Raw genomic sequence first — 14,880 nt, 5'->3', positions numbered from 1 at the left:
CCCAGCATGCTTGATTCTAGGGGAGACCATCCTTGGCTTGGACAATAGGAAGGCGAACCGCGAGAATCCTTATCTTGGGAGTCCTATTATTTTACAGGTAAGAACCCGTCTTTTGTCCTATTTGGCCGTTTTTATTATTTCCGTCCGTTTTTTTTTTTTTTTTTTTTTTTTGGGCCGAATATGGGACTCACTCCCGTCTCCTGTTATTTGCAGATTTGGCTGATGGAGAGACTGACGTTGACCGAGCCCCAGTTGATGTGGTAGAATACCACTCCCGATCGATTACAATGAGAACGAGGCTGTACATAGTGGACTTCACTCGAGTATGCGATTATTGGGAAAATAAACTGAAGAGTGAAGACAGGCCCTTGTTCAGGTGGATAGTGCCATGGTGGCATCTTAGATTAGTGACTTGAGTATCATCCTTGGATCCGACGCGGTCCATTTGCGTTCCTGGCGTAGAATTCATGGTCCATACCTTTCCAGAGAGATTGATGTGGCAAGTGGGCTTCAGACAGAAAATCCCGAAGCTAGACACCGTCCCTCAAACTGCCTTGGCACATACTACGGAGTCTTGTCGTGAGTGGGCAATTCATTGGGCCCAAAGGAATATATGGTTCATACCAGTTCCGGTTGGCTCATTATGGGTATCTGATTCATATTTGCAATGAAGGAAAGCTGGCACCCCCGAGGAGCGTGAGAAGCTAAGGAAATATGAGCATGTGGACTACAAAATCCGTGAAGTAGCGAAGGAGAACCAAAGGTACTTAACTGAGGAGGAAGAAGAGGCCGGATATCGGGTTGTTCATCCGTCGAAGAAACCAAAGAATGCTTCTGCCGAGAAGATGGTGGTGGATCGAAATGGGAATGCTAGACCGCGCGAACGACCGTTGGTGATTAGGTCGGAAATAACGCAAGAGCCCCCCGCTCGAGGTCGAGACAAGAAATATGACAAGGGTGACAAAGGCAGTGGGGAAATGGAAGAATAGCCTTAGTCATTTTATAACAGTATTTATTTATTATTATTTGAGTTGTAATAAATGGCGGGGTTTTTAGAATCCTAGCCTAGCATTTACAATTTCAGCATTTAAATTTATATGTATTTGGCGTATTATTATTATTTATGGAATAATGAATAAAAGATTTATTAGTTAAGAAACTTTCATGAATTTATTTTATTTATTCTAGTCGAATTTCAAATGCAACATGCAAATGTCTTTCTATTTATATTTTGAAATGACGGGTTGTATCTTGTTAGGGATTGCCTACGTATTCATTAGAAAAAATGAAATCAAACCCTGTACGTAGTTCGAAAAAATGTAAAAGAATAAATCTTCGAAGTAAGAGCTTGTAATGAACTTAGAAAATAAGCATGTGCTTTACTTACTCCTAAAGAAGTGCAATTTAATTTATTTGATGATATGAGGATGTCAAAGCGTCAAAACGCAAGAGCGTGATGTCATGAGCTTTTAGCGGGCCAGGGGCCGGTTTTATTTTGTGTCGGGCATGAGCGGCACGTGGGTCACGCGAGTCGCGTTTTATCCTATTTCTAAGGGTAGTACCGTTTCAATTGGTCTAGGTTGGTTGGGTTAGAAAACTCATTCCCGTCTAGGTCTGTGATCTTAACCGCACCCCCTTAAAGTATGGACTTGACCAAAAATGGTCCCGCCCAATTAGGCTTAAATTTTCCTTGTGGATCGACAGGTAAAAGATGTATGACTGACTTGAGTACTACATCTCCTTCCTTGATATTCCTGGGTTTGACCCGTTTGTTAAAAGCTTATTTGATACATGCCTGATATGTTTGCACATTATGTAATGCGCGTAACCTTCGTTCGTCCAAGAGGACGAGTTCGTCATACCGGTCCCTTTTCCAATCAGCTTCTGGAATTTGACTTTCGAGTAGAATGCATGGAGATGGGATCTCTAGCTTCACTGGTTGCACAGCTTCCATGCCGTAAGTCAAATAGAAAGGAGTAGCCCCAGTGGGCGTCCTAACTGACGTGCGATATCCCCATAATGCAAAGGGTATTTTGCTAGGCCAATTGCGATAATTGTCGATCATTTTCTTGAGGATTGTGACGACATTCTTGTTAGCTTCCTCCACCGTGCCACTAGTTTGAGGTCTGTATGGCGAGGAATGGTGATGCTTGATCTTATATTTGGCTAGCAATTGCGCAGCTTCGGCCTGAAAATGTGATCCATTGTCACTGATGATTTCATGTGGACAACCATATCGACAGATGAGGTTGGTTTGTATGAACTTTGCTACATGTTTTGTTGTAAGGCTGGTGTAAGATGCTGCTTCGACCCATTTAGTAAAATAATCTATGGCTACTAAAATAAAACAGTGACCTCCTGTCCCAGCTGGAGTGATTTTCCCAATGATGTCTATTCCCCAAGCAGAAAATGGCCAAGAGGATGTCATGGTATATAGCGTTTAGGGAGGAACATGTTGTACATTCCCGAAGATCTGGCAGTTATGACAATGCCTAATATATTTGATGCAGTCTGACTCCATTGTCGTCCAGTAATACCCTAGATGCGTAATATTCTTTGCCATCATGGCTCCACTCATGTTAGGACCGCATTCTCCATCGTGAACTTCTTCCATCACTTTCTGTGCCTATGAATGATCAAGGCAACGCAACACGACACCAAGAGGTGTTCTTTTATACAACTCGCCCTGCATAAGGAGGTATTGAGAGGCAAGTAGGCGTATGGCGCGTTGTCCCCTCTTATCCATATCTGGTGGGTATGTACCATTGAGCTTGAAATTGAGAATGGCCTGGAACCAAGGTTCCTCTGGGTTTTCTTCTTCATCTAAAAGGAAGTGTACATAGGCTGGCTCTGATCGTCGTTCGATGCACAAAGGCATTTCAACCATGTCGGCTGGCATATTAATTAAGGATGCGAGTTTTGCAAGAGCGTCCGCAAACTGATTTTCTTCACGAGGCAGGTGTAAATAAGTAACCTGATCGAAGAATTGAGCAACTTGATCTATCCTAGCCTGATAGGGTGCTAGACTTTCACTTCGGATTTTCCAGGATCCAGTTATCTGGTTGATGATTAAGGAAGAGTCGCCGTGAACTCGAAGATGCTTGATGCCTAAACTCACTGCTGCTTGTAGAACAATGCGGCAAGCTTCATACTCTGCTGCGTTATTTGTCACCTCTATGTCGAGCTTGACAGAAAGTGGTGTATGCTCGCCTTCAGGAGAAATGAGCAACACTCTTATTCTGAATCCTCTCAAATTGGATGCCCCATCAAAGTAAAGATCCCAAGAATCCATACTATTTTGTAGAATATTCTCATCTGGAAACGACCACGTGTCTATTGCTTGTGTATCGTTGATAGGATTGTCTGCGAAGAATTCAGCCACAGTACGTCCCTTTATGACTTTCAAAGGTACGTACTTGAGATCGAACTCGGAGAGCATTAATGTCTATCTTGCTAAGCGTCCGTTGGGAACGGGTTTCTCGAAGAGGTATTGGACGGGATCCATTTTAGAATACACCTTGACAGAGTAGCTAAGCATGTAATGGCATAGCTTCTTTGTTGCCCATACAAGAGCGAGGCATGTCTTGTTGAGAGGTGTATACTTACTCTCGTACTCTAAGAACTTCTTACTAAGGTAGTAGATATGTCCTTCTTCCTTTCCAACAGTCTGCGCGAGCATAGCCCCCATGGCTGTTTCGGTGACTGTGAGATATAAACCAAAAGGTTGATCTCGTTGGGGAGGCATTAGCACGAGTGGCTTAGGCAGTATCTCCTTTATTCTGTCAAATGCCTTTTGACAGTCTTCGTCCGATATTGTATGGTCCGTTTTCTTGAGCTTTTTGAAGATAGGCTCGCAATCATAGTGAGTTTCGATATGAATCGACTTATGTATTGTACTTTGTCCAAGAATCCTCTAACCGCCTCTTCTGTTTGGGGTTGTGGCATCTCGATTAAGGCCTTGATCTTGGATGGATAAATTTCTATCCCCCTATGGCCGACGACATATCCCAGAAGCTTGCCTGACGTTACTCCGAATGCACATTTCTGAGGATTGAGCCTCATATTGTACTTGCGCAATCCGAGGAAGAATTTGCGAAGGTTATTGATGTGTCCTTTCCTATATTTAGATTTGACAATCATATCATCCATGTACACCTCCACTTCTTTATGCATCATGTCATGTAGCAAAGTGGTCGCAGTGTGTTAGTATGTAGCCCCAGCATTGATTAGCCCGAATGGCATAACAGTATAACAGTATATGCCCCCAGTAAGTGACGAAGGCTGTCTTGTGCATATCTTTTATGGCCATTTTGATTTAGTTATACTCTGCATACCCGTCCATGAAGGATAACAACGCGTGATCGGCTGTATTGTCTACCAATATATCGATGTGAGGTAGAGGGAAGTCGTCTTTAGGACTCGCCTTGTTCAAGTCTCTGAAATCAACACAAACCCGGATTCGCCCATCCATTTTGGGCACGGGGACTATGTTAGCCAGCCAGTCTGAATACTCGGAAACTTTGATGAATCGGGCTTTGAATTTCTTATCGACTTCTTGTTTAATCTTAAGAGCCCACTCTGTCCTCATCCGACGAAGCTTCTGCTTTACGGGCTTGGAACCTGGCTTGATTGGACTGCGATGTTCTGCAATATCCCTGTCGATCCCTGGCATGTCTTTGTAAGACCAAGCAAAGACGTCTTTGAACTCGTGTAGGAGGTCGATGAAATTGGCCTTTTCAGTTAGGTCTAGGGTCGTCCCTATCCTAAGTTCTTGGGGTTCTAATTCCGTTCCTACGTTGATAGGTTCGGTGTTTTCTAGAACTGGTGCCCCTTCCCCTTCTTCTAGTATTTTTTTGATTATATAGGGAGGTAATTCGATTGAGTCTGGGTCAGGATCATCCTCATTATCATTGTAAATAGAATTACATTCAGAATAACACAAAGAGTAAGCAGAATCCGATTTATTCATATTAAAATTTGAAAACAGCTGTAAAAAAGAAGCCATCTGCGCAATAGTCAGTGGCGGTAGTGTGCAGAGCTGCATCAGTAGAGCCCGTTCTGGAGAGAATTTCATCCTTAACGTTCAGAATACTACACAAGCTCTTAGAGAATCTATCTTTGGTACTGGTTTGCCAAATAGAATTAGACTGAAAGACATAAGCTGTATTCCATTGGGCCCAGCAGCCAGGAGAATCACTAAGCAAGAGCCAAACCCATTTGGCCAAGAGAGCTTTATTCCAAGATAAAAGTTCTTTCATATTGAAGCCCCCTTCCTGAGATGGCCTGCAAACAGATTTCTAAGAAAGGAAGACCTGTTTCCTATCTCCATCAGCAATACCCCAGAAATAATCTTTGCAAATTTTTGTGAGTCGTTTCAAAATATTCTTAGGTAATAAAGCAGTAGAGCACCAGAAGTTAGCAATGCCAAAAATTACAGAATTGAGGATTTGGCCCTTCTAGCATAGGATAGGAGATTATTAGTCCAGTGAAGCAAAGCATTCTAAATTTTGGTAATTAGAGTCCCATAAACTTAAGCAGAATTTTTTGTGGAGTTTAATGGGATACCTAGATACCTGAAAGGGAAGCTGCCTTCAGAGAACCCTGTATGTTGTAAAATAAGAGCTTTGACAACAGTGGAGACTCCACCAAAATAAATCTCAGTTTTAGAAATATTAGGTTTTAGTCCAGACCATTTAGCAAACATATCCATGATGTGCACTGCTCCTTTGACAGAAGGAAGCCCCCCCCCTCCCCCCCCACACACACAAAGCATAAGATCATCAGCAAAAACTAGATGGGTGAGCTGAAGTTTGGCACATTTAAGATGCAAAGAAACCAGAGGAGTTGAACCAAGCTGTCTGAGATATCTAGAGAGAATCTCCATACTCAAGACAAAGATATAGGGGGAGATCTGCCTAAGCCCACTTCTTCCAGGGAAAAATCCATGGATAGCCCCATTAATCTTGATAGAGAACCAAGAACTAGAGAGGCACCCCATGATCCAGGTGACAAAAATAGGGGGAAATTTAAGAGCATGGAGCATGTTCCTAATAAAATCCCATTGAAGAGAATAAAAAGCTTTGTGTATGTCAATTTTAATGAGACTCCTGGGGGTTAGATATTTTCTATTATAGTTCCTTACAAGAGATTGAGAGAGCATTGTATTCTCAAAAATGCTTCTCCCCTGCACAAAGGCAGCCTACTCAGGACCCACTAAAGAAGGCAAAATGGGCTTGAGTCTATTAGCTAGGATCTTGCTCACAGTTTTATAAATGGTGGTGCAGCAAGAGATAGGCCTAAAATATTGAACAGATTGACTGATCTTCTTCTTAGGAATAAGGGTAATAAGAGTTGAGTTAGCAAGCTTACTCATTTTACCAGTTTTGAAGAAAGCAAGCACATCTTTGCAAAAATCAGCTCCAATGAGATCCCATGAGTCTTTGAAGAAGGCAGAGAAAAATCCATCAGGACGAGGACTCTTATCAGAGCCAATGCTGACTATGGCAGCTTTAATCTCAGGGACAGTTACTGGTTGAGTTCGAGGGCCATAAGCATCCTCAGCAACATAAGAGCCTTGTTGAATAAACTCAAAATCTAAAGGGCAAACCTTAGAGCTAGCTCCCAGGAGATTTTTAAAGTAATCGACAAAGCCATCAACCACATAAGATAACCCAATCCTTTCATTACCATTTCTATCATAAATCCTACCAATAATATGTTGTTGTTGCCTTTCCTGAATCTTAGATAAGAAATATTTAGATGAGCAGTCACCATATTTAATGTTTTCAATTTTAGCAATTTGTTGCAGCATACTCATCTCTACAGCTTTAAGAATGCTATACTCAGCTAGCAGCATCCTCTCAGTCTCAATCAGAGCCTGAGAGATAAGAACCTGTTGCAGTTCCATTTGACAGTTGAGGAGAGCAGTTCTAGCATCAGTGACTCTAGTAGAGAGATTACTGAATTTTTCCTTATGGAGTTGGAGCAATCCTCTTCTTACATGTTTAAGCTTGCCAAAAATTCTAAACATAGCAAAACCTTCAACATAAGTTTGCCAGGATTTGGTAACAATATCCTTGTAAGAAGGATGACTGAGCCAACAATTTAGGAAACTAAATCTGGATTTATTAGAAGGATCATCAAAAATGCTAACCAGAACAGGTGAATGATCAGAGATACCAGCAGGAAGGAAAACAGCAGCAGTAGCTGGGAAAGAAGAGAACCAAGATGTGTTACCTAGGGCCCTATCCAGTTTAGTCCAAACCCTAGTATGATCATCCTGCTTGTTAGTCCAGGTAAATTCACAGCCAGAGCCATTAATATCCTCCAGCTGGCAATCCAGTATACATTCATTAAAGCCCAAAATATCCTCCAAATCAAGGGGTGTAGAGCTCAGCCTTTCAGAGACATCTCTAACCACATTGAAGTCCCCAAGAGTAATCCAGTTTGTTATAGTGTGGTGAAGAGAGGATAAGGCAACCCAAAGACCCTTTCTGATTTTAGAGTCATTACTACCATAAACCATACTCATGTGGAACATATGAGAACTAGCATGATGCACCACAGAGCAATGTATAAACTTAGCATGGAGCAAAAGAGGAGTAACAGTAACAGTGATAGGATTCCAAATTATCCAAATCCTGCCATTGTAATGACAACTATAGTTGCTAATCACTTTATAGCTATTAAAATGCTTCTTTATAATTTTCCCAGCATTGTTCTCCTTAACTCTGGTTTCCAGTACACCCAAAATATCCAGCTTATTAGTCCACAAGAAGTCACTAAGTTCTTGTTGCTTTAGAGGATCATTACATCCCCTAATGTTCCAAGAGCAAATTTTCATTGGAATTTTTGTCAGGGGGATCCTTCTCCACTATACCATCAGTCTGAGAGTTAGTTCTATGTTGAATAGTGTCAAATCTATTAGAATTAGTAACCTCCTAAGCAACCTCTGATGGGTCTTTAACAACAATAGAGTCTCTCTTCTTGGCAATTTGAGACCTCCTACTGACCACCCTAGCACTACCAACAGTTTGAGGGGAACTCTGGCCTAGCTCAAGGCATTTTGAGTGCATTTTTGCTACTAAAGGAGAAGCAGCTGCATCCACAACAGTAGGGGGATTAATCTGCCCCTCCCAACAGGTTGGGTCAACAACCTCCCCTTGAGCAGCAGAGGTACCACCTAGCTCAGGGCATTCTAAGCCATGATCAGCCTCAGGTTGTGGCGCACTAGCAGGAGTAGGGACAAGCTGATTAACAACCTTGTAAATCTTCTTAGGTTCAGCAACTTTTGGCTTGTGCCATTTACAGCTCCTAATCTAGTGCCCCAATTTCCTACATCCTGAACAGTGGAAAGGCAGCCATTCATAGATGACTCTCTGGGAAGATTGACCATGATAAGGGGTATTAATGACAATATGATCAGGCAAGGATCCAACGACATCAGCTTCTACCAAGATTCTAGCAAATGAAAGCTTGGTTTTACAGGTAGTGTTCAGATCAGCAAACAAGGGTTTCCCTATTATGCTATCCATCTTACTAAGAACTGTCTCAGACCAAAGGAAAGGTTCCACATTACGGAATAAGACCCAGATAGGCACAGTAGAAACCCTATCCATTTCCATAGAGAAGTTAGGATACCATTGTTTCAAGATAAGAGAACTAGTGTTCAACTTCCAAGGACCTTCCCTTAAGACAGCATTCATGTCATCAAGGCAAGTAAACCTGAAGCTAAACCAGCCTTTTTTGTAGTATTGCACTATAGGTGAAGCAATGTGATGCCAACATTTCTGTGCAAAATCCTGAACCTGCTTCAAATTTGGTTTAGAACCTAGGAAATTACCCATGAGAGTAAATTTCCAATAGTCAAGCTCCCCTTGGAAATCTTCAAGGTCAACATCAGTTTCTGAGGTGTTCTTGCTATGTTCATCAAAGAACAAGGACATACCCAGTTTCCCCCCTTTCACTACATCATTCCCTTTAACAACATCAGCCCATTTCCGCTGATGTGACCATAATTAGAGCATATTTAGTCCCCGAATTAGCCTTGTTCCCATGCTTTTTAGTGCATATTTGGGTCATTTATTGTCTTTAGTCCTTTGTTTTGCATATTCTTTGAGGTTTTGTGTCCTTGGTAGGAAAGGAGTGCAAACCTTGCATTTTCATGGCAAAATGAGGCTAAATTGATTGAATTCAATGACCAAGCATCAAGGAGAGACAAGATTAGAAGGCCTTTGTACATACTATAGTAGATGGGCAATGATGAGAAAAGATCCTTGCATCCCCGAGGAAATCCTCAAGCATTCTATGAAGAAAAAGGAAGAAAAGAAGAAGGAATGAAGCTGTAAAACAATCCGAGTGGATTGCCCTGAATCCGCCCGTCCAAGGCCTACAATCCGGGCGTCTTCCTCAGCTGGACTCTCGGCCAAAACCTCCCAAATCCGCCCGTCTTCCCCCTCTGGACGCCCATCCGGAAACACCCAAATCCGCCCGTCCCGTGCCTAAGACGCCCGGATTCCCTGACAGCCTTTTCGTCTTCTACAAACTTCAAGGAAGGATGCACATCTTTTTCTAAGACCGGCGAAAAAGAGACCGGAGTCTCCCTAGAGACCGGCGATTCCTCAAGGACTTAATCGTCATTTAAGCCCTTAGTAAACCCTAATTTATGTACCTAATCCCCACTATAAATACCCCATTAGTCTAATTAGAAGAGCATGTTCTTCTTATCAATCTTTAGTGTAGTTAATATCAATCAAATCTCTCTTTAATCTTGTAATCAACATTTAATCAAGTTTTAATACAAGTTTTATTTCCTTAATCTCTCTCTTGTTCATCCTTTATTTTGGGTAATTGAAGATTATTTGGGTTATTATTGGGAGATTGACAATCTTCCAATCAAGCATCAAGTACTTCTATTATTCTTTGCTTTATTATTGGAATCATTAGTAGGTATAATTCTCTTAATCCCTTTTTAATTATTGTTAATTATCTTCATTTATTCATCATGTTCTACTTTGTTTGTATGATTGACAACCTTGCTAGCATGTTCAACATGATAATGAGTGAGTAGTTTCCTTATCTAGGGTTAATGGGTAATTAGGGGAAACCAACATGGGGAATGATTCATGCTTAATCTAATATGTTTTCATAGTTTATTTGCTTGCTTGTTGTTATCTCAACTTATGCACAAGTTATGTTTGATGAAATGCGAGCCTATGAATCCTTGCATTTTTTACCCATCACCTATCTTTTCAATGAGACTTGTAAGACATAAACCAACTCGAGTCTCATTAGACCATGCATATAGTTGAGTAGGGAAGATTAAGTCGATTTGTAGGTGTTGTACAGTCTAATCGATTCGTCTCCGGGACCCAAACTTTCCTAGGATTGTAAGATATAAACCAACTCGGTCCATCACAACAATAATTGCTTGCTTATAATTTGAGAATATGTTTGTATGATCAATTCCCATGAATCCCTTATGACCCCATGACACCCTAGTGCTTTTTATCAATTGTTTACATCCCTTTTAATACATCTTGCTTGTTTACTTTCATTGCTATTTAGTTTAAGTGATCTTCTACTTCAAACCCCAATTGTGACACCCTTAGACACCACTAGTTGCAATAGAAAATCTCATCTCAATTCCCGTCCCTTGGGATCCGACCTTTACTTGCCTCTTTACTAATTGTAGAGTTGTTTGTGAAGTTATAAATTGTGTTTTGGTCTAGGTGCTCCTAACAACAAGTACTGAAAACTAAACCCCTCATAAGGGATCACCACCAAAAATGGCGTCGTTGCCGGGGACGGTGTTAACTTGATTTAGATTTTCTTCTATTGTTATTAGTTGTGTCTTTCTTTGCCTTGGGGAAGTAAAACTCCTCAAGGTTTGTTCTAATTATTTTCGAGTTGTTTGATATTTAGCATGTCTAGAAGATCACAAGGTATCTTGTTACCCTTTGATCACGAAATTGAAAGGACTTTGACAACCAATAGAAGACTTGCTAGGAGAACCTTGAGAGGTATCGGTGAGGTTGTAGATATTCAACCAAATACTATTGAGTTCATCAACCCTTTTGCAAGAGAAGGTGAGGAGAACCCAACACAAAACCTAACACAAAATCAACCCACAATGCCTAAATTTTCATCACATTCCGTACCAACCGAGGAGAACCTACCAAATGGTACTCCCACACCACAACACTTAACCGGAAATTTTATTGCCAAATCCGCATTTATCCAATTAGTCGAAAGAAGCCAATTTGGGGGGATGCCTAGTGAAGACCCTCACTCTCATATGGAGACTTTTTGCGACTATTGTGATGCGATTTCTCAAACCGGTGTAACTCAAGACCAAATTCGATGGGTCTTATTTCCTTTTTCTCTAATTGGCACCGCGAAACAATGGTTGAAAGGCCTTGATAAGGCTACTCTCGGAATTGATTCTTGGAAGAAGTTGGCTCTAGCTTTTTACAAAAAGTTCTATCCACCGTAAAAGATTAACATGCTAAGAGCTGAAATTACGGGCTTTAAGCAAAGAGATGAGGAATCTTTGTATGAAGCTTGGGAGCGATTCAAAGGAATTTGTCGCTCATGTCCTCATCATGGACTTAGCAAGTGGTTCTTGGTACAACAATTTTGGAACGGTCTTTATGAAGACTCAAGAAACATTCTCAACACGGGATCAAATGGAATGTTCACCGAAGTTGATGACAATCAAACTTGGAACAAAATTGAGGAAATGGCGGTCCATAACTCATAATATAGTAGACCTCGCAAGGCTACTAGAGGAGGAAAGCATGAAGTGGACTCCATTACTCAATTGGGTGCTCAACTTAGTGCTCACATCGATACCATCAATTTGAAGTTTGAAAAAGCTATGGCTAGACTTGAATAAGCCTCAAAATCACCAAAGCATCATGTTAATGCCATGACGGCATCTTCATCAATCCCAAGTGGGATATGTGAGAATTGTGGAACTTTGGGACATGACCAAAGTGAATGTAGGGGAACAAATGAACAAGTGAATGCTTTCCAAGCATACAAGAGTGGTACCCCTTATTCAAACTATTAAAAAGAAAACACCAAATTCCATCCATATCTCTCATACAAAAGCCAAAATGTTCAAAACCCTCAACCAACATACACCCACCTCCCATGAGAAACCAAAATTAAAAACCCTTTTACAACCAAAACCAAGGTTACCAAAATCAAACTCCATACAATCAACAAAATGACCAAGGTTTTGATGTTCAAAAAGCGGTCCTCCAAATGCAAAAGAATCAACAAGAGTTTTTCACTCAAATGCAAAAGGATAGTCAAGCAAAGGAAATCACCATCAACAACATCCTAGCTCACACCAAAATGTTGGAAACCTAATTGACTCAACTAGCATCTTCAAGCTCACAAAGACAAAAGGGGCAATTACCACCTCAAAGTATTCCCCCAAGACATGAAACGGTTAGTGCCATTCACTTAAAGAGTGGTACAAGGTATGAAGCACCGAAGAAGCAAGTTGAGGATGAAGTTGTGGAAGCTAGTGACAAAGAAGAAATTATGCAAAACTTCAAGGATGGAGAACCATCAAAAGAAGAAATTTCAAAGAAAAATGAAGACAAGGTCAAGGAGAAGGAGCCCATTGTAATTAGACTTCCTTTTCCGAGTAGTCAAGCCAAGCCCAAATTTGATGACCAACTTGGAAAATTTATGGAAATTGTGAAGAATTTGGAAGTCTCAATTCCTTTCACGGAATTAATCAATCACGTGCCGGCCTATGCAAAATACATGAAAGACATCCTCACAAAGAAGAAGTCGATCCGGAAGCTTAAGACTATCGCCTTCACTAAGGTGAGTAGTGCAATACTACAAGGGAGTTCACCTCCAAAACTTAAAGATCCGGGAAGCTTCTAAATACCGTGTACCATTGGCGACACCACGATCAACAAAGCCTTATGTGATCTAGGGACTAGTGTGAGCGTTATGCCGTACTCGGTGAGTAAAAGGTTAGGGATGGGAGAGCTTAAATGCACCAATATCACACTCCAAATGGCCGATAGATCGACGAAGACACCATTAGGGATATGAGAAGATGTTCCCGTAAGAGTTGGGAAATTTTTCATCCCGGTGGACTTTGTCATTGTTGACATTGAAGAAGACTCCAACATTCCAATCATTATAGGTAGACCTTTCTTACACACCGCGGGTGCAGTGATTGATGTGAAGCATGGAGAGCTCACTCTAGAAGTGGGAGATGAGAGCATAACTTTCAATCTTGACAAGACCATGAGAGCTCCCCGTTTGCATGAACCATGTTTTATGGTTGATCATTATAGCCAGAAGGATGATAGGAAGAAGTCAGAATTCCAATGGAAGAAGAAAGTTGATGATGCTCCATTCAAAGAGCAAGTGAATTGTAACAAAGAGAGCTTGAAAAGCTCACCAAAGTCAAGCAATGAAGAGGATGGCCTCATTGGCCAAGATAAGAAAGTGGGAGAGTTGTCTCTATCAACTCAAGAGATCTTTAGTGATCAAGTAGATGAAGTTTGTGGTCTTCGGGACGATGAGTTTGAAGGGATTTTCAATCCTTATATTGGTAATGCTATCGATAAAGACCAACATGAAGAACAACAAGGGCAAAGGACTATTGAAGATCTTTATCATGATAATGAACAAGCTTTTGACTACTTCTTCAAGGTGTTGAGCAACATCAACAACACCTTGGACATGCCCCCATGACATCTCACTAAGGATGAGAGTTTGGTGGAGTCCTCTCCAAACCACCATTTGTAAATATTTCTCACTCCCTAACTTGCATTTTAATTCTTACATTGCATTTTTGTCATTTTTGGATTTTTATGCTTTGATCAAGGTAATTATGATTTTTGAGAGAAGTGAGGGATGGACTAATGATTTAATTGATGTGTAGTGCTTTAGCTTAGTGTGGGGATAGCAATTGCCTAGGCTATTCATGCCTTAGTAGTGCCCCTACAATGAGGAACACGGGATTTGAAGAATGAAAAATGACACGGGATATGCAAGTGCACGGATGGAACTGAATCCGGGTAGACCAGGGAGAATCCGAGCGTCCTTAAGGGGAATCCGCTCGTCTTTAGGGAATCCGAGCGTCTTTGGCAGAATCCGTCCGTCCATTTTAACTGAAAAATTGAAAATTTGGGACTGTCGAAGAATCCGAGCGTCCCTGCAGAGAAGACGCTCGTCTTGAAAAATCCGCTCGTCTTTGCAGAAAGACGCCCGTCTTTTTGCCAGTGTAAAATAAGAAAGCTTGCTGTATCAGAATCCGCCCGTCTTGAAAAAATCCGCTCGTCCCGTTATGCCAAAGAACCCGAGCGTCCCCAAATGAAAGACGCCCGTCTTTAGGCGAGAATCCACGAACCTGAATATGCGAGAATCGAAAGCGTCCCGAAGGAAAAACGCCCGTCTTCCCCTGCAGTTTCAAAATTTTCGGGTGTTTTAAATGCCCCTCCCACATTCATTTCTTCATTCATTCATTCAAAACACTACCCATAAACCCCAAAATTCAAAACCCTCATCCTCTCCATCACCAAAACAAGATTTCCTCAACCAAATTAAAAAAAAAATCCAATCCAAACTTCCTTTTAACAACAATTAATCACTCCTCTTCCAACAAAAATCAATCCAAATACCAAAATCTTCAACCTTTGAGTCGATTTTTGAATTACAAAGGCAAAGCCTTTCATCTTAAAATCGATTTGGGTATACTTGGAAATTGAAGATTTTAACTCTTTTCTTGTATTTTCATCAATGGCAAGAACAAAAGGATCAACAAAGGCACCTAAGGCAAAGACACTCTCAACAAGGCAACAATGTCTTCAAGCAAAGAAAGCCCCATTGGCTATGGTG

The 14,880-nt window shown here is 41.2% G+C and overlaps 1 non-coding gene across 1 annotated transcript; it reads right to left on the bottom strand.

Annotated features, from left to right (window-relative positions):
• Nucleotides 1–11,503: 11,503 nt before the first annotated feature.
• LOC141625828 (small nucleolar RNA R71) lies at nucleotides 11,504–11,610 on the bottom strand. The gene has a single exon (XR_012535579.1). It is a non-coding gene; the product is annotated as a small nucleolar RNA R71 (small nucleolar RNA).
• Between the last annotated feature and the right edge of the window lie 3,270 nt (nucleotides 11,611–14,880).

This window comes from Silene latifolia, chromosome X (genome assembly GCF_048544455.1).
Source record: "Silene latifolia isolate original U9 population chromosome X, ASM4854445v1, whole genome shotgun sequence".
NCBI lineage: Eukaryota > Viridiplantae > Streptophyta > Magnoliopsida > Caryophyllales > Caryophyllaceae > Silene > Silene latifolia.
Note: the sequence above shows the minus strand (reverse complement) of the source record. Positions and strands in the feature narration are given on the sequence as shown.